This window comes from Terrapene carolina, unplaced genomic scaffold (genome assembly GCF_002925995.2).
Source record: "Terrapene carolina triunguis isolate 2854851 unplaced genomic scaffold, T_m_triunguis-2.0 Scaffold66, whole genome shotgun sequence".
In the NCBI taxonomy this organism is placed as follows: Eukaryota; Metazoa; Chordata; order Testudines; family Emydidae; genus Terrapene; species Terrapene triunguis.
Window position 1 is genome coordinate 3,549,452 of NW_020664417.1, and position 22,906 is coordinate 3,572,357.

Here is a 22,906-nt window from a genome sequence, read left to right on the forward strand (position 1 = left end):
GTCTATAAAATCATGAATGGGGTGGAAAAAGTGAAGAGATAAGTGTTATTTACTCTTTCCCACAATCCAAAAACATGGGGGTCACCCAATGAAATTAATAGGCAAGCAACTTTAATACAAACAAAAGGAAGTATTTTTACACACAATACACGGTTGACCTGTGGAACTCATTGCCACATGATGTTGTGATGGCCAAAATTATAATTGGGTCCAAAAGTATAATTGGGTTAAAAAAAAAAAAGTCCATGGAGGATAGGTCCATGAATGGCTATTAGCCAAGATGGTCAGGGATGTAACCCCATGTAACCCATGCAGGTGACCCTAAAATGCTGACTGCCATAAGCTGGGAAGTATGCAGAGAAGAAGAGCTCTGTGTAAGCTTGAAAGGTTCTCTCTCTCACCAACAGAATTTGGTCCAATAAAAGATATTACCTCACCCACTTTGGGTACGTCTATACTTACCTCCGGGTCCGGTGGTAAGCAATCGCTCTTCTGGGATCGATCCCGGAAGTGCTCGCCGTCGACGCCGGTACTCCTGCTCGGCGAGAGGAGTACGCGGAGTCGACGGGGGAGCCTGCCTGCCGCGTGTGGACCCGCGGTAAGTTTGAACTAAGATAGTTCGACTTCAGCTACGTGAAGAACGTAGCTGAAGTTGCGTATCTTAGTTCGAAGTGCGGGGTTAGTGTGGACCAGCCCTTTGTCTCTCTAGAAGCTGAGAGAGAAAGACAGGAGTGGATCTCTCTCATATCACCCCGTTCCGTACACTTCCCCTAAAGCTCTGGTACTGCCCACTGTTGGAGACAGGATACTGGACTAGATGGATCATTGATGTGATCCAGCATGTCAGTTATGGTCTTAAACAGAACCTTCTGTATATTAAACATAATTAATATTAACAGGCTATTCATTATTAATTAATGCAAGTAGACTAGCAATAGAAGACTGCAGCTGGTGACAATATCCTGTCTGTTACAGCATTTGTGTGTTTTTACTGTTGTAGCTTTCACCTCCTGTGTGCCAGCTGACAAATGGTTATTCCCAGTTGAAAGGGGCTTTGCTTCTAAAACTGAAATTAAGGAACCACAGGGACTCCCAGATTCTAATAATTGTCTGCTTTATTAGTCTTTCCTTCCAATTTCCCCTCCTTCCAGGACCATATTACAATTCTTCCCACACATTTCTTGTGTTCCCTTAATATCAAACTGTGCCACAGCGCATAGGGTTGGGGGAATAATCAAATTCTCTCTGTTTCAGGAAAAATAGGGAATTGCAAATGCAAAACTTCACTGGTTACATTCCAGCTGCAGACCACTAGGGTTTTTCTAAGGAAACTTGTATTTAAGCAAGATGCTTAATGCAAAAAAAAAAAAAAAAAAAAAATCCCCTTCAGGGTATGTCTACATACAATTAAAAACCTGCAGCTGGCCCATGCCAGCTGACTTGGGCTCAGGCTTTGGGGCTTTTTCATTGCAGTGTAGACTTCGCCTGAGCCCTGGGATCCTCCCACCTTGCAGGGTCCTGGAGCCTGCACTTCAGCCTGGGGGTGCTGAAAGCCAGTGGACGCCGCCCCAAACTTTTTACCTCACCCCCCCCTTACTTCTATCCGTGCCTCCTGAACTCCCAGAGCTGGGGCCAGCAGCGGGGCTGAGGCTGGGGGAGGGGGATGCGGACAGGGGTAAGGGGCCACGGCTGGGACCCTGTGTGCCCCCGGTGTGGGGCCAGTGGCAGCTGGGATCTGAGCCCCCAGGTGTGGGGCCAGCAACAGAGCCCTGGGAGCGGGGCAGGTGGCAGCTGGGACCCCGCGTGAGGGGCCAGGAACAGAGCCCCAGCCGCGGGTCCAGCAGCCGTGAGTCGGGACCCCAGGTGCGGAGCCAGCAGCACTGGGATCCTGGGTGTGGCATGGCAGGCGGGACCCTGCACAAAATCCAGGGGGGGTGTTCAGCACTCCCCGCACCCCTAGTTCCCGCGCCTATGACTGCAGTGAGACAGCCCCACAGTCCAAGCCCTGTGAGCCCAAGTCACCTGGCACGGACGGGCCAGTGACAGGTTTTTAATTGCAGAATAGACATACCCTCACTTGCTTAAAAAGCTGAATGTTTTCTGGCTCATGCCTGTGAGACTCCACTTGCAAAAACCAAAGCGATTTTGGTCATCTGTAGATAATATACTCTGGAATGGTATATGGCCCACCAAGCTCATTTCAGTAGGAAAGAAGTGCTTCAAGGACAGAAAGAAAGACATGTATACTAAGGTTATTCTGAATACATTAAGATTTGTTATGAGAAATGTAAAGAGGGCTCTTGAGACAGTAAATAGCAGTATAATAAATCATAATCAGTAGGGTAACAGGTCTTTAGATTTTGATATTCATTGCCCACATTTACTGCTCATGAACTGAATAACTCTGTATTGGATTAACTCTCCCTGGTTAATACACCGATGATTACAGCTATATAAATTGGAAAGTGGAAAAGCTTGGCAAAATTCAGACACTGTCTGGTCCATACTTTCTCTGTAGTTTTTAATTCTGAGATATCTTCATAGAAATATACAGGTAATTCTGATTCATGTAATTTGCACCACAGACTGGAGATAGTGGGCCACCATTCAGCTCCAAATCATGGAAGCTTTCAGGGGCCAAATTGGCTCCCAGTGCAAGTTAGAGCTTTCTATCTTGTGCCAGAGGATAGGGGCTCCCAAGGAGTCACTCCAGCAATTGGGATCACTGGAGCACATTATGTTCTTGCTCCTGCTACACCTTGGAACTCCCTGTGTGATGCAGAGATGTGCCATGAGTGACATAGGAATGCAATGGCGCCACAAGGCAGCTGGGATCTAGCCCACTGATAGTTGGTGATAAACCCTGAAGGTCAGAGGGTGTAAGGGATGGTATATACTGTGTACCACCCAGAAGTAGCTGAGAGTTACAATTCCTCTCCATACTCCCATCTTTCTCCAGGAGGGACATAAATTAACTGCAACTCTGAAAAAAATGCAGCTAGCAATGCTGGCTGGTGCATGGAGGCCAGAGTCAAAATTTCACCCAGGGTGTATCTACACTACAAGCAGTACAGTGGCACAGCTGCAGCTACACCTCTGTAGCACTGTAGTGTAGACACTTACTACAGCAACAGAAGGGTTTTTTTCTGTCACTGTAGAAAATCCACCCCTTCGAGAGGTTGTAGTTGTAGAAGAATTCTTCTGTTGACCAAGCTGCATCTACAGTGCAGATTAGGTCAACCTAAAGGTTGAACAGGGCATGAAAGCTTTTGCAGCCCTCAGCGATGTAGCTAGGTCTACTTAAGTGTAGACCAGGCCCCATTTTCCACCAATCTGTCCTCTGGAGGGAGCATCTGGTATGGAGACTCTGACCCAAGATCTTACTAGCCCTAGTGCATTTACACAGTGGGGCTGAAGGGACCTTATTTCTCTTAATACCATGTGTGGCTATGTTAGGGTTAGGAGCATTGAGATTGATACAGGAATCACTGGGTGAAATTCCCTGGCCTATGTTAGGTCAGACTAGATGATCCTAATGGTCCCTTCAGTCCTTAAAATCTATTAATCTAGCCATGAGGGAGAAAAACAGTTCTTGTATGGTTCTTTTAGTAGATGCTTTTGAATAACTCTGAACACACACTGTACCAAATGGCAGTAAATCTACATGTATCTGTACTGAAAATTAAAATATATGTACTGTTAAAAAGATGTACTATAAATGTTAAAAGATGTGGATATTGGCAAATAAGGAGATTGGACCCCTGTGGGCTGGGGGCTCCTTACTCTTATTTCCTTGGTTTCATGATGGGATGGAATGGAATGTTGATATTTTATCGTGTGAGGTCATCAGTTACACTAGGGGAAAAAAGGAAAATAAATTCAGTGCACAGTGTTCAACCTTAGACGTTTTGAAAATGGAGTCACTTGCATATGAAAAAAAAGGATTTTGATGCTATTTATAATACAGCTGCCACAAGTGACATGTCCTTCCACTCTCTCTCTCATCAATCTTTCAAAATAACTACCTGATAGCGTACATCCATAGCTTTGAATATCTACAGAACATTTCAAAAGCACTTGAAAAGTAGCTATGCTACACCAGTAAAGTCTTTTATGTGTGCTAGCCAAATGCATGGAAGCAGTAATTGGAGCAGAAGAAATTTCTTCTATTAGTCATCTCTTCACACTTGGCTCTCTTTCCAAAACTTCCCCAAAGAACAAATCATTTAGCCACTCATTTGGGAAAAAGAGATATCTGAGGGTGCATGGGAAAAGGGCAGCCTTACCTAATATCTGCCTGACCTTTTGACTCTGTTGCCCTGGGTGAAAGGAATTATTTATGCTCTCAACCACTACACTTAGCAAAGCTTGGATTGCGTGAATGGTCCAAATATCTGAGAAAGGGCCATTGAAACAGATGATAGTCTTAGGACTGGATTTTCAGAAGACTTTAGTTCCCATTTAGGCAGCAAAATAAGTGGCCAGATTTTCAGAAAGGCTCTGCATATTGGTTGCTAAGGTCTTTGAAAATCTGGCTATAAGTATCACAAAAGACGCAGCTGGAGCCTGAGCACTTTTGAAAATCTGCCCATTATTTATGTGTCTAAATGAGAGCTAAGCTCTTTGAAAATTCTAGACCTTAAAGACAGTACTCTACTTTTGTTTGACGAGTGGAATGCCCATGTATGTCAAAAAAGAAGTTCTGAGCAAAGATTAGACTATGGTCTTACGTCTGTAAGAAGCATGAGTTAGTTAAATGCTGCACAACTATAAATTCAAATAATGGATTCTAATATTCTTTACTTTGGCTCTAAATGGGGGAGAGAATATGGTGCTTTCTATTGAATTCCTAAGGAGCATCTAGCACTGAGATGCCAAAGGAGCTGTCCCCCATATAAGGTACATGTAAAAATTGTGCAAAAACAAAGGGATCCATTATTAGCTGCTTTCCCAGAAGTGGGTAACTGAGATGCATTCCTTTATAATGAGTGACTCTAAAAACAAACAAAGAAACAAAAAATAATACATACTATAGAATACTAGAAATTTTAAATTAGAATGTAACACTTTTTGTAATTCACAAATTATATAATTCAGTATCATTCTTACCCCTACTGTATCACAAATATTATAACATTTATATTCCCTTAAAGAGGGAAATGAAAACATAACTATGACATTCTTGTTGCCGTCTTATGGCCATATATGGTACTGCCCTATATCCATGGGCACAGCGCCCATTGTCCTCAATAGATGTTCCATCAGGGATCAAAAGCTGTATTTGGCTCTTAATGTGTTCTCTTTGGATAACATGCCAAAACACATACATTATGTAGGTCTGTATGTAACAGTTTTAAAATGTTCTGTAACCAGATGTACATCAACAGCTAAATGCTGCAGTATGTGGCCAACAATAATACTTTGGTAGGAGTATAATGGCATTAGTATAACAGCAACAAAAAGTATAGGGGAGAAACTTAACCAATAGAAAAATTACTACTGAACTTAACTTGCTTGAATGTCTTTTTATGTTGTTCGGTCATTACTGGTCATTACACTGATGGAGAGATTTTTCTATCAGACAACTTTTAATAAAATTTTTCCAATGTTGTGTCACACTATTGTGGTTCTTGCAGGAGGAATATGGCTTTAATATTGAATAACTGAGACAGGAGTACTGAAAAGTACAGTAAATCCAGCATAATACTCTTTTACCCCAAAATCCACATTCCAAAAAAATCTGGAAAAGCAGAGCATTCTCATCTGAGTTATTTACACATGAAAACAGCTGAAAATAATAGCTTTTCACGTGACAAGAAGAATACAGCTCACCAAATGAGGTGAATGAGAGTAAAATCTCACGTGCGCTTATGTAACATACCCTAAACACTACGTATCACCTTTGTATTTGACCCACTGAGTCTGACTGCAAGGAAATCTAGGAAACCTAAGCAGCTGTACCTCGCATACAAAAGGCCCTCTTTCTTTTTGTGTTTGTCTTTGAGTCCAAGGATTATGGGTGTGATTCAGTTCTCAGGATGAAAAGTAATGCCTTTTGTTTAGCATAGTAATATTCATCTCTAAGTCCCAAAGTTATTCAACCAAACCAAACCAGCGATGAAACAACAGTTCAGAGATTCCATTTAGATAAGGACCAAAAAGGGCGCATGCATGCCTGTCCTATTTGTCTGCAAAACTAGGCTAAAAGTCTCACAAGAACATGCTTTTTCTCAAATTTTCTGGTACTGCCTGTTTCTGGATAGGCTGAAAATACCAAAGGAAGGAGCCTTCCTTCATAGAGTATTTTGCTTCTGGTTCCCCAAAATGCAATAGTACATGCAAAATGAAGGGGATAAAATTAATCAAACTTTTCAAAGATGCAGAAAAGTGGGTTCAGATATGAAGCATGAGAGAAAGATGGAGTCTGTTCCTTTTATTTTAATTAAATTGGTTCTCATGAAAGGTGCTGTAATGATGGCTCAAGAGACTGAAGTCTTTTACCTCTACTCCCTATTAAATAAAGCACAAAGATCAGCAGCAATGCACGCCTCTCTATGCTGCCTTGGCAATATATTTCAGCCTGGAACAAGAAAGGACCAATGAGAATCCCATGCCCCCAAAACTCCTGAACTCTCTGAACGGAAACACCAATTTGTACCTATTACAGTGGTGGGTTTTGTGAGATGGATGGAGAGGAGCTCATTTGACTGGACAATGTAAAGGAAATAGGTTATATGTGTATATTTCATTCAAATCCTCTCAGCCATTCAGTCGCAGAAGTGTCTATCCTTATTTGATCAGAACCAGTTCATCAACAACTGACTAGTAAAACTGTATTTATTATGTGAATTATTTCTAGTTTTTTTTAAAAAAGGAGAAGAAAATAAATAATCAGAGACCTGATTCTGCCCTTCTTACTCATGATGGCAAATATCTTATTCTGTGAGAAGTCCTGTGAACTTCAATGATCTGCTTGTGTAAGTTTCTTCTCAGCATGACAGTGTTTATACAATACTTCAGCAAAGCTATTTAATGCTCCTACCAACTCCTGTTAATTAACTCTTGTACATATGTGCTCTGAGAGGAGAATGGCCCTCGAATACACTGTACTGTGGAACCAGAAGGATTTGCTGTATAGTTTTTTTCCATATTCATGGATTTTAAGAATCAACAAAAGTTAAATCACAGTGAATATTTCCAGTTGTACTTCTCTGCTCTCACTGGTCAGCTGCCTGGGAGTGGCATGCCAGTTGTTGCACTGCACCTCCAAAGCAAATGCAGCAACAAAGCTTCCTCAGAGGTGCTGAATGGTTCTGCACAAAGAGGCAGCAATGCTTCCCTAACAAGGAAGGCTGTTAGCAGTTAGGGTGGCCAGATGTCCCGATTTTATAGGGACAGTCCCGATTTTTGGGTCTTTTTCTTATATAGGCTCCTATTACCCCCACCCCCGTCCCGATTTTTCACATTTGCTGTCTGGTCACCCTATTAGCAGTGCTGCTTCCCAACTGGGCTAGATACTGATCCTCTTCTTCACATTGAGTAGCCCTTCCTCCTTGAATAGTTCCAGTGACATCAAGGAGGAAGGGACTACTCAGCATGCGTAAAGATAGCAAAATCTGGCACTAACAGCTAACCTACGTTTAGGCAGTGGCAGTGTGCTTCCTGCACAAGGCCCTCTGTCTGTCTTGTCCATTCATATTACAGTGCAGATGATGACACCAGCAGGCAGCTGGCAAGTAGCAGTGTTCTTCTGTCACATCAGGGACCAGCAGACCACTTGAAAATCATTGAGAATATTCAGCTGTCCTTGTCTTCTCTTCAACCATATTGATGGAACTGCAGAAACTGTAATGAAAAATAATCTGGGCCTAAGTTATATGTATCCTAAATAAAAGCATTAGAAAATGGCTGTGTGAGTAAATAGGAACAGCAGGTTTCATTAGTGGCTTATGAACAACACAGAAACCTGTAAGTGACAATTAACAGCAACCCACAGCTTGTTAAGTCCACGATAAAAGGTTACAATTCATAGAGTACCATCTGGAAGGGAAAATGTGCTTAAAATGAAATCATTACCTAATACTAAATACTTTTATTAATAACTTTCTAATTGAACCTCACTAGCAAGTACAACAGAGAAGTGCAAGAACATTTCTTAAAATCTCAAACTTGAAACAATTCAAGCTTTCCCTCCCCTTGGCTTGGGGATCCTACCAGGAAATTGTTTCATGGACTAAAGATCTTTCTCTCTCTGATTCTGCATGATAGGCTTTATCCTAGCCACTATATCCTGCCACAAACAGTAGTTCAACTTCAGCTTGACAAAGGGTAGCAAGGTGGATTAGCAGTTAGAGAACAGTCGAAGAGTTTGTTTTAGGAGATACCAGCAGCTGCCCTCAAGAATGCTTGTTTACAATATACTTGTAATTTATTGAGGACAAATCTACATGTCAGCAGTGTTTTTAGGATTGAAAAGGACTTGGCAATTTCTCAAAACAGGAGGTTGACAGAATGTCCAAGACTGCAGGACGAGGGGCAACAATGGAAGACATCCAACAAAGAAGAAGAAGGGGTGGGGAGGACAGAGAGGAGGCTGGGAGGAGAGATTGGGGTAGGTACTCAGAAATTATGTGATGAGTGCAGTATAAATGCCTAGATAAACAGATATAGACTAGCGAGGTTGAAATCATTAGAGGGATAGGGAATAGGGAGAGCTAAGGCCATACATGAACATTGGAGGCATGGCTATTGAAGTCCTTAGATACAGATGAGGAGTCTTTCAGGACAGGAATTATCTGTGGATATATTTGTGCATGAGAAAGTGTGCTGTGGTGATCCGAACAGACTGGAATTTCAACATGAGACACAAAAGAGGGTTTGGCATTAAGGATGAAATCAAGATTCCAGACCTGAGAGGCGATAGTTAGGTCAAGAGTTGAGGAAAGCAATGAATAAGTATGAGTCAGGTATTTAGATGTGACTGAGGGTAGAAGGCTGTCTGTCTTGGTTAAATTCAATTGCAGAAAATTAAGGTGGAGTTAAATGTTGACATGTTTGTGTTGGAGAGCAAGCTGAGGGAGGATTTTAATGAAAGGCAGAATTGGGTGTCAGTTTAAGAGGTAGTTGAGACTGAAGAGTGAAATGCAAGCATAAGAAGCCAGAGAAAGAAAGCAAAGGGGATTGAGAATAGAGTTTTGGGGACCTCTAGAGGAATGATCTGAGACAAAGAATCTATTAGAGAGAGACAGACAAAATTAGAGACATATGGACAAAACCAGCTGAGGAGGGAGCCAAAAACATCAGCATAGCTCTTGAAACATTCAAGAAACCCTGACTTAAAGTAACAGAGGGTCCTGTGGCACCTTTAAGACTAACAGAAGTATTGGGAGCATAAGCTTTCGTGGGTAAGAACCTCACTTCTTCAGAACTTAAAGTGGGATTTTCAAAAGCTCAGGAAGGCAAGATTTACATGGGTATTTAAGTGCTGTGTTGGGGCTTGCTCCCATCACCTGTTAGACAAGGGGTTAAGAGCAAATTAGTGCACCTGAGATTGCCTCCAGGCCAGAAGGGATGGAGTTAAGTAAGATTCATTAGGCACCTGACTTTCTAAGTAAGCTAAGGGAATTCTGATGGGGAGACTATAGAGAAGGCAGGACTGTCTTATTAAGAGAAACTACAGAGTGTAGTTCAGATTCTGGTAGGAGGGGAAGTGGAAGCCCGTAGATAGGGCTGAAACAGGCAGATGCCAGGTAGGAGAATGTATGGGGAATAGGTTAAGCTCCTGTGGGGGAACCCCTGAGGAAGGGTCAGTAGCTGTGCTTCAGTGAAGCCAGGGAGGGAAGAGTAGTTAGTTCAGCTGAGAGAGGCTAAGCTAGAAGCCTGAGACCCAAAGGGAGGCTGTGTTAAGGGAAGACTGTGGGGAAGCAACACAAGGGGGTTTAGAGGCAGGAAGCGCCCAGGGAAACCACAGCATGTCTGAAGGAGAAGACCTAGCTGTGGGGTAGTGGGTGGGCCTGGATTCCCCCATTAGGCCTGGAGGAAGGGGCATGCAGGCCCAGTGCAAGGAATAATGAGCCCAGGGTAGGACTGAAGAGTAATTCAAAGGATGAGCTAAGGAATAGCCCAAAAGGGGGGCTGAAGGTGCTCTTGTGTTGGGAGGCTTTGTGAACTTTTAGTTGCACCTTTTTGTTGCAATGCTCTGGAAAGGAGACTGAACTTTATGTGACTTGCTTAGAGGACTGAGGCACAGAAGACCTGGTGAGACGCAGATGGCCTGCAGGAGGTGCTGGAGACAAGGACCCCTTGCAGGATTGCATTCTGACACAAGGGGGATGCTGTGGTGAGTACATTATCTTACAGGTGCCTAAAGATGCAGTTAAGCACCTAAGTGAGATTGGTGCCTAACTTCCACTGACTGCCTTTGAAAATTCCACCAGGCACCTATTGGCATCTTTAGACACTTAAATGCCTTTGAAAATATGGAGTTCAAGTCCCATTGACTTTTTCCAATGGGACTTGTGCTCCTAAGTCACTTAGGCTATCTTCAAAATTCCAGCATTAAACGATAATTAGGTTTTGTCATGAAATGATCCTCTTTAAAGGACTGAGGCAGCACTTAGCGTGCTTATCAGTATAGGCCAACAATGGGTCTGACTTGCATATTTTAAATTATGCTTAAAGTACAGTGCTAGTCTGAGTAGTGACAATGTACAAATGTCACCTTCTTAGTAATTTGGGTCCCATGTATATTCAGTCTTACATGCTGGCTTCAGTGACAAAAATAAGATTTTAAGGTTTTTTTCCACTGTTGTTCTTGTAGAGCCAACACTGAAAAGGGAAAAAAAAAAAGGGGGGGGGGGAGAGCTGGATTCTATTCCATCTTGTACATCAGTGGAATTATTTACTACATTCCAAGCAGTTACAGCAATGTGAACACCTAAAGCAAAGGGTGTGCACAGGTGTCACTAAGGGTATATCCACACTTCAATTAGACACCCGAGGCTTCCCATGCCAGCTGTCTCAGGCTAAGGGGCTGTTTAATTGTGGTGTAGACATTCAGGTTCGGGCTGCAACCTGAGCTCTGGGAACCTCTCACTTTGCAAGGTCATGGTGGGGTTGCATAGATGTCACTGAGGGCCTAATGGGGCCTGCAGAACCTTTAATGCTAAACTTAGCACCAGGAGTTGTGCTTAAAAATGGTTAGCTTTATTCAATATTCAGGCCTTTACACAGGCTATATACAAGTGACTGAGTATTAAATTAAACTTTCAGAAGCAATTGTGATAAACTTCCATAATATAGAAGAAACCTAAATTGAAGCTACTAGTATTCTGCAGATGGGATAAACCCTGTTTATTTAGCAAATCACAAGCATTTAAATGAGATTACTGCACGTCACTGACAAGCAGCAATATGAGGAAAAATGTAATTGCAAAAAGTAATTGTCTGTTTTAAAATCAGACTTGTTGTCAACCATTCAGTATTCATTTATTGCTATGCATTCCTTAAAAATGAGTAATGGGCTGAAGAATACAACTCATTTGGCAAGCAGTAAGAAATAGTTGACCTTGTATAGTGTTCGCTAAGCCAAATGACCATTGCAATGTGGAACTATATATTAATCAGCTGCTATAGAAATTTAAGACTTGCCTTGGCATGATGTGTTGACATGAGCGCACACAATTCATGCTGTTATTCAGCTGGATCTTTATGTGCAGTATATAGTTTTGCAAATCCACAATAGTGATTTCATATGTGAGTTAATTATTTCTATGCACAGAATCTCCTCTGTGAAGGAACTATTGTCTGCATGTCATTTAAAGTAAGAGATCTTTCCAACAATACAAGAAGTCAATTTTTATATTGTAATTTTCCATATTCTCCATTCTTTACAATGGCTGTCTACAAAGAGGTGTCTTGAGTTGAAATTGGCACTATAGATCATACAGTCACTCATGGTGTTGGCCCTGAGTACATGCAAGATGTTGTCTTTGAGCCATTTTTATCTCTATTTGTCCAGCACTGTTTACAGTTAGTGCTGGACAAAAATTGCTGGACATTCTTTTTGCAAAGGAGGTTTTGGAAAATTTTTAACTAGCTCTATTTTCCACTGTTGAGTAGCTGACTGTGCCTTTGTGATGGTGGGTCTTACATTGTCAAGCTTGCTCTCCCCTGAAATAACATTAAAGCTTGTTTGTGAACAATCTTTTTCAAACTTCCCTTTGCACCCTGTAGTTATTACCTTCCCTTCATATCCTTTCATTTTCTTTTAATTAATTATCTTCCCATATGTTTCTATATATTGTTTTTTTTTTAATTGGGTGGTATTTTATTCAGTAGTTATTGAAATGGCATGTTTTTCTGTTGTACACAATCGCTGGTGCTTTTTATAAAAACTGATAAAATATCACACAATAATATCCTTTTCATAGGTATTTTATTTTACTTTATCCCATAGAATACAATCCTCTATTAAATTCTACAAGATAATGGGAAAACTATAGAAAAGCTATATATTTCTATAGGGCTTTTCCATAAGGAAAACCTTTTTAGGGATTCAGAGATGTTTGGTTAATGTCTGTCCCTTTTTTCCCCCTTTTCCCTGGAGCTTTAACATTTTCTGGTTTCAGAAAGGACAGGAAGTAACAACGCAATTTAATAGAACCAAAAGGCTTGGATAGTTCAGAAAAGCTTAAAATACGCATCTAAATGTTCAGTTGCATGTTAAAATGAACTCCTGATCTTCTTGAGATTTGTCAGTCAATAAACACAATAGTTGTGCAGATAAAACTTCTGAAATCCTATACTGTAAGTGATCAATATAATTATCTGATCCATTATTAATTAAAACTTTGTTCACATTGAAAATATTAATATACATGAAGCTAACTTTTACTCTATGACTGTGTAACCCCACTGAAGTCAGTGGGACTGTGGAAGTGAAGCTGAGTTGGGCACATAATCTATAAAAACAACACTATTCTGTTTTTATTACAGAATTCACTTTTACAATTGAATTCAATGGGACTTAATGCACAAAATGTCAGTTGCAAGATCAGAGCCTAAAGTGATGGTTTTTCACTTGATCAGAAACTCTCAATCTGCTATGAAAATAACACATTTTAAAATTTATCAAGCCTCTTTAAGTGCACAAATACCTGCTGTGTTTTTGGCTGACATCCTTTGTTCCGTTTAAGAATGCTTCAGCATAGTAGAAGACCAGGCTGAATACAGAATTTGGAAGGACAAATTCTCTAGTGAGTCTCATGCAGTTCAAATTTGCTAAATTTGATGACTGGGCAACAAAAGGGCAGATGAAATTCAGTGTTGATAAATGCAAACTAATGCACATTGGAAAACAATCCCAACTATACATATAAAATGATGGGGTCTAAATTAGCTGTTACCACTCAAGAAAGAGATCTTGGAGTCATTGTGGATAGTTCTCTGAAAACATCTGCTCTGTGTGCAGCTGCAGTCAAAAAAGTGAACAGAATGTTAGAACCATTAGGAAAGGGATAGATAATAAGAATGAAAATATAATAATGCCACTATATAAATCCATGGTATGCCCACACCTTGAGTACTGCATGCAGTTCTGGTCCCCATCGCAAAATAAAAAAGATATTAGAATTGGGTAAGGTACAGAGAAAGGCAGCAAAAATGATTAGGGGTATGGAACTGCTTCCCTATGAGGAAAGATTGAAAAGACTGGGATGTTCACCTTGGAAAAGAGATGACTAAAGGGGGGATATGATAGAAGTCAATAAAATCATGAATGGTATGGAGAAAGTGAATAAGGAAGTGTTATCAACCCCTTCACATAATACAAAACTGGGGTCACCCAATGAAATTAATAGGGAGCAGGTTTAAAACAAACAGAAGGAAGTACTTCTTCACACAACACACAGTCAACCTGTGGCACTCATTGCCAAAGAATTAGATGAATTCATGGAAGATAGGTCCATCAGTGGTTATTAGCCAAGATGGTCAGGAATATAACCCCATGCTTTGGGTGTCCTTAAACCTCTGGCTGCAAGAAGCTGGGACTGGGCAGCATGGGATAAATCACTCAATAATTGCCCTGTTCTGCTCATTCTCTCTGAAGCATCTGGCACTGGCCACTGTCAGATAAAAGGACCATTGGTTCTGACCCAATTGCAAGTATGACCATTCTTGTGTTCTTATATGAAATTCAGTGGTTAGGAATCTCATTTGCTTACTGTGCAAAATATAAAAACTATAGAAACTTGTGTAGCAACAAAATGTTGCTATCTGATGGTTTCCCCCATCTGTAGCCATGTTTCTCTATGAGGAAAAATACTTAAATAACTTAATTATTTTTTTCCATATCAGCAAAAACAAATTGTTAGCAGATGCTGATTGATTCCATTCTTCTGTGCAATTGGGTTTATGATACTGTGAGTACAAGTATAGCACTGCCAAGTTATTAAATGCTTGAGATAGAAGCTGAGTGTGAATAAAGGATTTTATTACTTTCAGTAAGACATCTTAGCCCAAAATTTACTTGCTTGCTTTTGCATGGATCTAAATGAGTTGTTACCTAAATGTAGATATAATATCTGTCAGGTAGAATAAAACAGATCAAATAATACTTACTTTTGTCCTTCAGATATATTTTATACTCCATCACTGAGCTTTCCTTCTTTCTCCTTTATGTACATTTATTATTTGCATAATTGCCTTCTAAAATGCAGGCTAAAAGCACAAATCACTTTGGTTTTCTGAATGGTTTTTGTTGCACATGAATAAATAGAGCTGTTATCTCTGTTTTCAAAAATGAAGGAGCAGGGTTTCTCAAAGATGTTTTATAGACTTTAAAGGATACCACTGAAGAATGTAAAAAGGCTCAAGGGCCAAATTCTTCTCAAGCCCTGCCTATGCTTAGAAGGGTTTGCTAGCATAGCCACAATGGTGCCACTGTACTGGCAAACATCTTAGTGTAGATGCAACTTAATACTAGCAAGAGTTCTTCTGCCTATATAGCTTAAATCAGTTCTCTGAATGGAATAAGCTATACCAGCAAAAGGACTTCATCTCTGTATAACCGTATCTGCCCTAGGGCTTTTGCTGGCATGGGGTGGGTGGATGGGGGAGAGAGAGCTTGACATCTGACATAGCTGTGGTAGCAAAACTTTAAGACCAAGCTTCAATTATACTGGTCTAACTTTCCAGTAACTCCCCATAGGTCTGTTTCTGTGATTTTGTCTTAAAATTCTAGGGTGTGCCTATAACCCTGTCTAGTACAATCTTTTTGTCAGATGGCACTCTGACATTTTTTTTTTTTTTTTTGGCAAAAAATTGTTTTTCAAAAAATTGCCAACATTTTATTTTTTTCTGTAGTTTTTCCCCCCATTCTTATTTCTTCTCCCTTCCCCACCACCCCTGTCTTTTAAGATAATCTTCAAAAGGAAAAGGGGGGGAAAAAATATAAATTTTTAAAAAGAACTTAAATTTAAAAATGAAAAATAGGTCAACTTTAAACCCTGTGAATTAAAACTTTGACACTTGTCTTTCAGTATTTTCATGGAATAGCTTTTCTATTTTTCCACAAACTCTTGCAACTGGTATGTAATTACATGGCAAATTCCATATATAATTCTATCTTCATTCTGATTTCTTGGTACTTGTATACTAGAAATAGCACCTGATAAAATAAAAAATTACTGTAATTCAAAAGGAATAATTTAATCATGCAGTTAGTGCTAGTATTTAAGTCAGGGACTCCAACAAGGATTGTTGCACCTCTGGGGATGAGATAAAAGGGGGCCCACCTGGACCCACTACCCCTTGGACTCAGAATTGTGTAGGGAAGACACTCTGGAGGGCAATAGAACCCAGATAATGCCTCATCCCCTGTGGCCCTAGGGGCAAGTTGCAGAGAAGAGCTAGCTAGATACTCCAGCCAGTAGGATCAGAAGCAGGCAAACCTGTAGAATGTCCTCAGGCTTTCTCTGCCCCTGTGCTGACTGGCTGTTTGTTCCAATCCTCTTCCCTTTTCACCTCAGTTTTGCTCCATGCCTGCCCTTCTTACCCTTTTCTCCCTTCAGCTGAACCCCTCCTTAGAAACCCTCCCCCCAAAAGTGGATCTAACATGTTTGCCAACATCATACAGTTCACTCTGTTTGTGTGTTACTCTCCTTCCCCCCCCCCACCTGTGTCTGTCTTGTATATTTAGACTGTAAGATCTTTGGAGTAGGGGTAATCTAGTAGTCTGTTTAGACAGCACCCAGTAAAATGGGGTCCCACTCTTGGTTGGCCCTTAAGCACTGCTGTCATAAACATGGTTAATAATCATCCGTACAAGTTCTCCTGCAGTTCCGAGGAAGTCTTAGAAAGTACTGCTTAATACCTTGGAAGGAGATAAATAAGGTCCAGTTCCAATTATGTTAATGAAGCACACCTAGACCATAATAGTCTAATGTTACATTAAAGTTCCTCAAAAAAACCAAACCAACCAATAATCCCCATGGATAGAACTAGCCTTGGGGCTCCACAGAGCCTGTGGCTTTCACCCTCCTGATTTGAGGAAACTAAAAATGGAAAGGAGAATCTGACCTCTTACCATCTGTGGAAGAAAGAAGTTGTGTAAAACAATCTTCTGAAACAACTGTTGTGTTCAAACTTAAGTATAGTAACTTGCTGAACACTGATAAATTATTCCATAATCCTGATTCTTCTCATAATTCTGGTACATAGTATTATAATTGCACAATATGTTGTCTTCATCATAAATGGCTAATCTGGATGCTGTTAGGATGTTTAATATAACACAGGATGTGAGCAAATTATTCATCTTACAAAAACAGTTTTTGTACTGGTTCCTCACTCAATGTGCAGTTTCAATTTTAATAAATATCCTAACTGCACACTTTGTGAAGATTTATGTGAGGCTACTTGTGACTGTTTGTTCTATAATAGATTCCCACAGCAGTTAAAAAAGTCACTTTAAAACTCAAGATATGCACCAAGATTTGGTTATTTCTTTATATGAACGTCTGACCTTTTTTTTTTTTTTTTTTTTTTTTTTAATTTAAGGTTAAAACTTGCACAAAACATCCTGCTTCTAATATCGCACAAGATTAAAATAAAAAGAATGAAAAAAACGTAGTGTCCTAGAATAGGAAGATGGCTTCTGTAACAACAATAGTTAGTATTTTGAATGACCTTCCCATCTAACTTTCTATCAGTTTGTATCACTAAAATATTGTATGATCTTCAGAGATAGATTCTAAACAGTAAAGAAGGGAGGATATGGCTTTTCAGATATTAAACAATATTATTAGGTAGCTCTAGAAAAGCCTTGGCTGATCGCCTACTGCTGCAGTACCAATGTGGCAATCCTGAGCGAGGGGGAGAAGATCACATTGAAAACAGTAATATCAGGTACTCTAAAAGGAAAAACCTTCAACTTCATGCACGCTCACATCTATCTACCTGCACATATAGATGTAGATAGATACTGTGGTATGTAGGGTCCCCAACTTGCAATGAGGGGAGAACCTGACAGCTGTAAGGAGCCCCATAAGTTTCAAGGAGGCTCTGCAGGGTCACAGGGCCTAAATCAAATAATTTACAGACTTGGGCTCTGAATCTACATCATGATGCACCTTGCATGCAAAACGAGGGTGGGAACACCATACACAACCCTGGACAAAAGCATTAACAATTTAGTCAAAATATTTCCCATTTTTAGTTCAAAATATTTTCAGATGGAAACATTTCTAACCAGCTACAAAAAGCCCCCACCCCTGAAAAAAAGCAAAATTTTGCATAGTTTTTTTTCTTCCACCATTTAAAATGGCGGGGGCAGAATTTTCCAGCCACCTCCCCTGGTATAGTCCCTATATACTGAAATTAAATATCCCATTAAATTTGTATATAGTCAACTTTGCTGTTATAGGTTCAGTCATTTTCATTGCTTGAGTGTAGGGGGATTTTTATTACATTTATTATTAAATCTTCTGTTTTTTAACAATGTGGGTTTTTTGTTTTTGTTTTGTTGTTTGGTTTTTTGCATTCATTGCTCATAAACTCTCATCCCTAGTATCAAATGGCTTTTCTAGGCTTGTCAGAATGGCTTGATTACAAAGGCAGGGCTAATAGCAATGTGTCGGTACTGGCATAGTAGAGTTATCCTTATGGTGCAAACGTGATATGTTTTATCCTAATCTGGGCTATGAATTTTATACATAGGTATATATAAGGTCTTCTAAACCACAGCCCTTGACTCAGTACCACCCACTCCTTTAACAGGACTGTGCAATGATTCCCAAGGCACCTGCTGTGAGGGAGTGGGGTATACTGTAAAGATGGCAGAGTGGGACTGGACATAGTAATACGTGTAGGGAAACTACTGTTCACCTAGTGAATAATAGCAAAATCATTTATCTTTTCCTTTGCTTGCCTCTATTGCACTATTCACAGTAAAGTTATAGCCCAATAGGGTTTATCCTCTCCTCATACACACACTGCTGAAGGATGAGATTGAGATGTAATGAGAGCAGGAGATTCTGCTGTTGTCACTTATTCATGCTTTTGCCTTTCCTTTCAAAGAGCAAAACCTTGGGTCCATTGGTCATAAGGCCATAAGCTAAACACAAAAGTATAGGGTTAGTTAAAAGGAAGCAAGTCAGTGGCTGAGAGAGAGAGGGCTGAGAACCCAGAAGCGATGAGGTGGCTCAAATGAACAAAGCTCCAGGAGAGTTTTAGAAAGGAGGGAGAAGAGAGGTCAAGGTTGGTAGACTGGAGTGACCTGATGTTTAAGCAGGTAGGTATGAAATCGAGTGTGTGTTATAGGCTGTTGTGAGTACAAGGGGAGCCTGAAACCTTGAAGGGAAATCTCTGATTAGACTGTTTAGGAAGCCTGTGAATGTAACAGACAATATGAGTATGATGGTCACAAATGACAACTGTTTTCATCTCAGAAAACAATCAATATCTAAACAATTCAAGAACAACATTTCTGTCTCATCTGTAGAGCTCTTTCACAGAATCCATAGGAAAGAGAAAATGGCAAATTTTCTGTCAGATTTTTTATTTGGGTAGAAGGTTGCCGTAAAGATTGCCTTTTCTCAGAAAAGTGACTGCGTAAGAATGGCATCTTACCCTACAGAGCTACTTTCTAGGTGTATTAAAAGTCATGTCTGCTCAGTGATTAAAATAACTGTCCTGCTTTTTACTCCTGTTAGCCCTGCAAAGCCAACACAACTAAGAAATAAGGAGAGTAATGTTATTCTAATCTTCTAGGTCTTCAACAGAATGAAATTCCAACTAGTTCTACCTGTGCAAAGCCATTGAAGGACAGGTGTAATGGACCTGTATTTCTGGCGATGAGGGAACCATAAAGTCTAGCTTGACCCTCAGAGCCCTGACTGGATTTTTAAGGCTGGAATTAAAAACCAACCAACCAACCCTTCAACCTGTACATTGATCATATATAACAGAAAAGTACAGCTAAGAGAAAATATATGTGCAGCCCCACAGTGACACTTTTACAAACTGACTTTTGAGAGCTGGCCTACTCTTTGAGATCTTACAGTAAATGTCATTGTCTGAATTAACAGTACTCCTAGCAGTTGTTCGGTATACAAATCAAATGACTCTGAGAAGATTAAATTAGACTTCCACCTAAATATGAATTGGGGGTTGGGGAATGGATAGCACACCAACTAACAAACAACTTTCTAAACCATAAACAGGCTTCAAATAAATTTAAAAGCAGCGTACTTGATTGTGCTAGCTTTTCAATGTGGGAGCTTGCCAAAAGTTATATATTGTTTTACTCTGAAATGCAGCTTCTACATATGCTGAGATTTTATGAAACTTAACTAGTATTTATATTAGTCTTCTATTATGAAACTACTATTAAAATAATCCTTCAGAATATCAAAATTGCTTGCAGGCTAAATGAGACCTCATTGGCACTGACTATAGGACGAAGTCTGGAGACCTCATTTTTTCCTATTGTAGTGCCAAATCTATTTAAAAGCTGCACCTGAGAGTAACACTTTTTAATAGGCAATGCTCCTTTGGCCTCACTTTAAGAAAGATAAGCTCCTATTCCCAAGGCCTGTTTAGTGATTACTATTTTAATAGAAAATGAATGTTTGACTTGCACAACTGCACATTCTAACAGGAAGGCAGAGTTGGAATTTGGTTTTTGTGGTCTATATTTAAAACAAAAGCACAAACAAAAGATGGGGGAGAAATAAGACTTGTTTCAAAGGATGCATTCAGTTATGTTTTTTCAGCCAGATTATGATTTTGACTGAAGGGAGATAGAATAGATTCTTACCATATGTTGATTTAAATATCTTAAGGCTATTTTTGTGAAGGTTTGCTGTATTTGAATTAAATTTAATTTTTAAAAATGCATTCCTAACTACAGCTGTATGCACAGTTAGGTGTACTTTGACATGAATCCTTGAAATATTATCAATTCAAATAATGTGCCTCATGATCTGTCAATAGAAAACATTTGTAAAAACAGATGGTAGCATTACAGTTTGCTGTCAATGGATAGGCTGAGTTCAAGGTCCAGTTCTTGGTGAGTGAACCAAGGAAGGTTTGGAGATTTGGATCATACATTGATCCAAACTTACCTTTGTGATCTGGAAATTGGGCTGGAAATCTCTTATTATCAGGCTTTCTCATGAGACTTCCAGAATGTTTTGGTTATGGTCATGCAGAAAACACAATTGGAACAGTCACTTCAGAACTTCCACCTTCAGCCAAAAAACCAAGAAGTGCTGAGATGCACAAAAATTAAGATTTAGCAGCAAAACACTTTTTTTCAAGATTGAAAAAGAAGTTCAGATTTGGTTCAGTCTAACTTTTAAATGAATATTTAGGTCACTTAATTTTTCTGCACAGTGGCTCATCCCCATTACTCTTCACCTATTGCATAATTATTCCCATTAAATGAGTGAGCAGCTGAAAGAATCTTTTTTATTTTAATGAATTGCAGCATGTTATACCAATCTGAGTTTTGCAGAGCAATCAAGTACAGATATAAAAACTGTGATCCATGGAGGTGAAGTAGCTGAAATCACTGAAGGCATGACTCATTAAAAAAAAATTGCAGAGGTGTTATTTTTGTGAGTGTTGTGAATGTTCAGGTGTCTTGTGCTGATCTAATTAATCAAGAAGCCATCAATGTGATTCACAAAGTTTGCAATATGCAAGCAAATTTCACTCTTCCTCTGAAACTGAAATACAGTCATAGAAAATACTAGAGACCTTTTTCACCCTTAAGGTGGGCTTCTGATCAGACCACTGCTTCCTATAAAATATCAATTAAAATTTACCAATTAAGGTCATATTCTGATGCTCTTGCTCATATTGAGTAGCATCCTACTTCACACCAACCCATATAGGTTTCAATGGGATGAACAGAAGACTATTTCTTAGTATGAGTGACTGTATAGGTTAAGTCCTGGATCATCACAGTTGCGTAAGAACACGCTCCCATTGTTTCAGTCAAGGGTCTGAAGTGGCATAGATTTAGTGTCAAAGAAGAAGAAAAGAAAGAATGCACTATTTATTACCAAGCCTCATGAATATTTGAACACCCTCTTGTTGTTGTTTATTTGGAGCTTGGGAATTAGGTTTCAGAGTCAGGGCCGGCTCTGGCTTTTTTGCCGCCCCCCCCCGCGGGGGGGGGGGGGGCGGGGGCTTTTTTGCCGGGGGGGGGCGGCCGGAGCCCCTGGGGGAGGGCGGCGAGCCCCGGCGGCGGCTCCGGTCTCCCCCCCGGCGGCCAGAGCGCCGGGGGCAGGGCCGCGAGCCCCGGCGGGTGCTCGGCTCTCCCCCCCCCGGCGGCCAGAGCGCCGGGGGCAGGGCGGCGAGAGGGCGGCGAGCCCCGGCTGGGGCTCGGCTCGGCTCTCCCCCCGGCGGCCAGAGCGCCGCGCCGCCCCCCTCCAGGTGCCGCCCCAAGCACCAGCTTGGGTGCTTGGTGCCTGGAGCCGGCCCTGTTCAGAGTGGTAGCTGTGTTAGTCTGTATCAGCAAAAACAGTGAGGAGTCCTTGTGGCACCTTAGAGACTAACAAATTTATTTGGGCATAAGCTTTCATGGGCTAAAACCCACTTCATCAGTTGCATGGAGTGAAAAATACAGTAAGCAGTATATATATCACAGCACATGTAAAGATGGGAGCTGCCTTACCAAGTGGGGAGTCAGTGCTAACGAGGCCAATTCAATTAGGGTGGAAGTGGCCTATTCTCAACAGTTGACAAGAAGGGGTGAATATCAAGAGAGGGAAAATTACTTTTGTAGTGCTAACGAGGCCAATGCAATCAAGGTGGACATGACCCATTTCCAACAAATTGGGTAGGAATTTATCCATGCAACTCTCATGCACACCAATTAACCCTTTAATTGCTGACATGTAATTGCATTTATACTTATGGAACCATTGTTTCAAATTAATAGATTACTGAAGCACAGCAAGTTCAACTAGCCTTACTGGTCAAGAGCACCTCCTGAACAGCTCTGGAAAAATTTTCCACAAAGACACAGTTCAAAGGAAAACAATAGAAATTAATGTACCATATACCACTATTTCTCTAAACTGGAACTTAATCAAAGGGTGTCAAATAATAGTTTGCAATACTATAAGTTAATACTGTCACTTCCTCTATGAGAGGTATCAGGGAATGAATGGAAAGTCAAAGTTGCAAAGGAAGAGAACGTACATTTGGGCCATTTTAGGATTTTGTTATAATGTCAAACAGGACATTCTAATAGAGACTATCACAACTGAATGTATTGAATTATGAGGCCCTCATTACAGGTTCTAGCTAAGTTCAGCTCAGGGTAGGACCTGACGGGCAACGAGTGGCTTTAACCCATATCTGAACAGCCTGTATTCTGGGGCTGGTCAGTCAC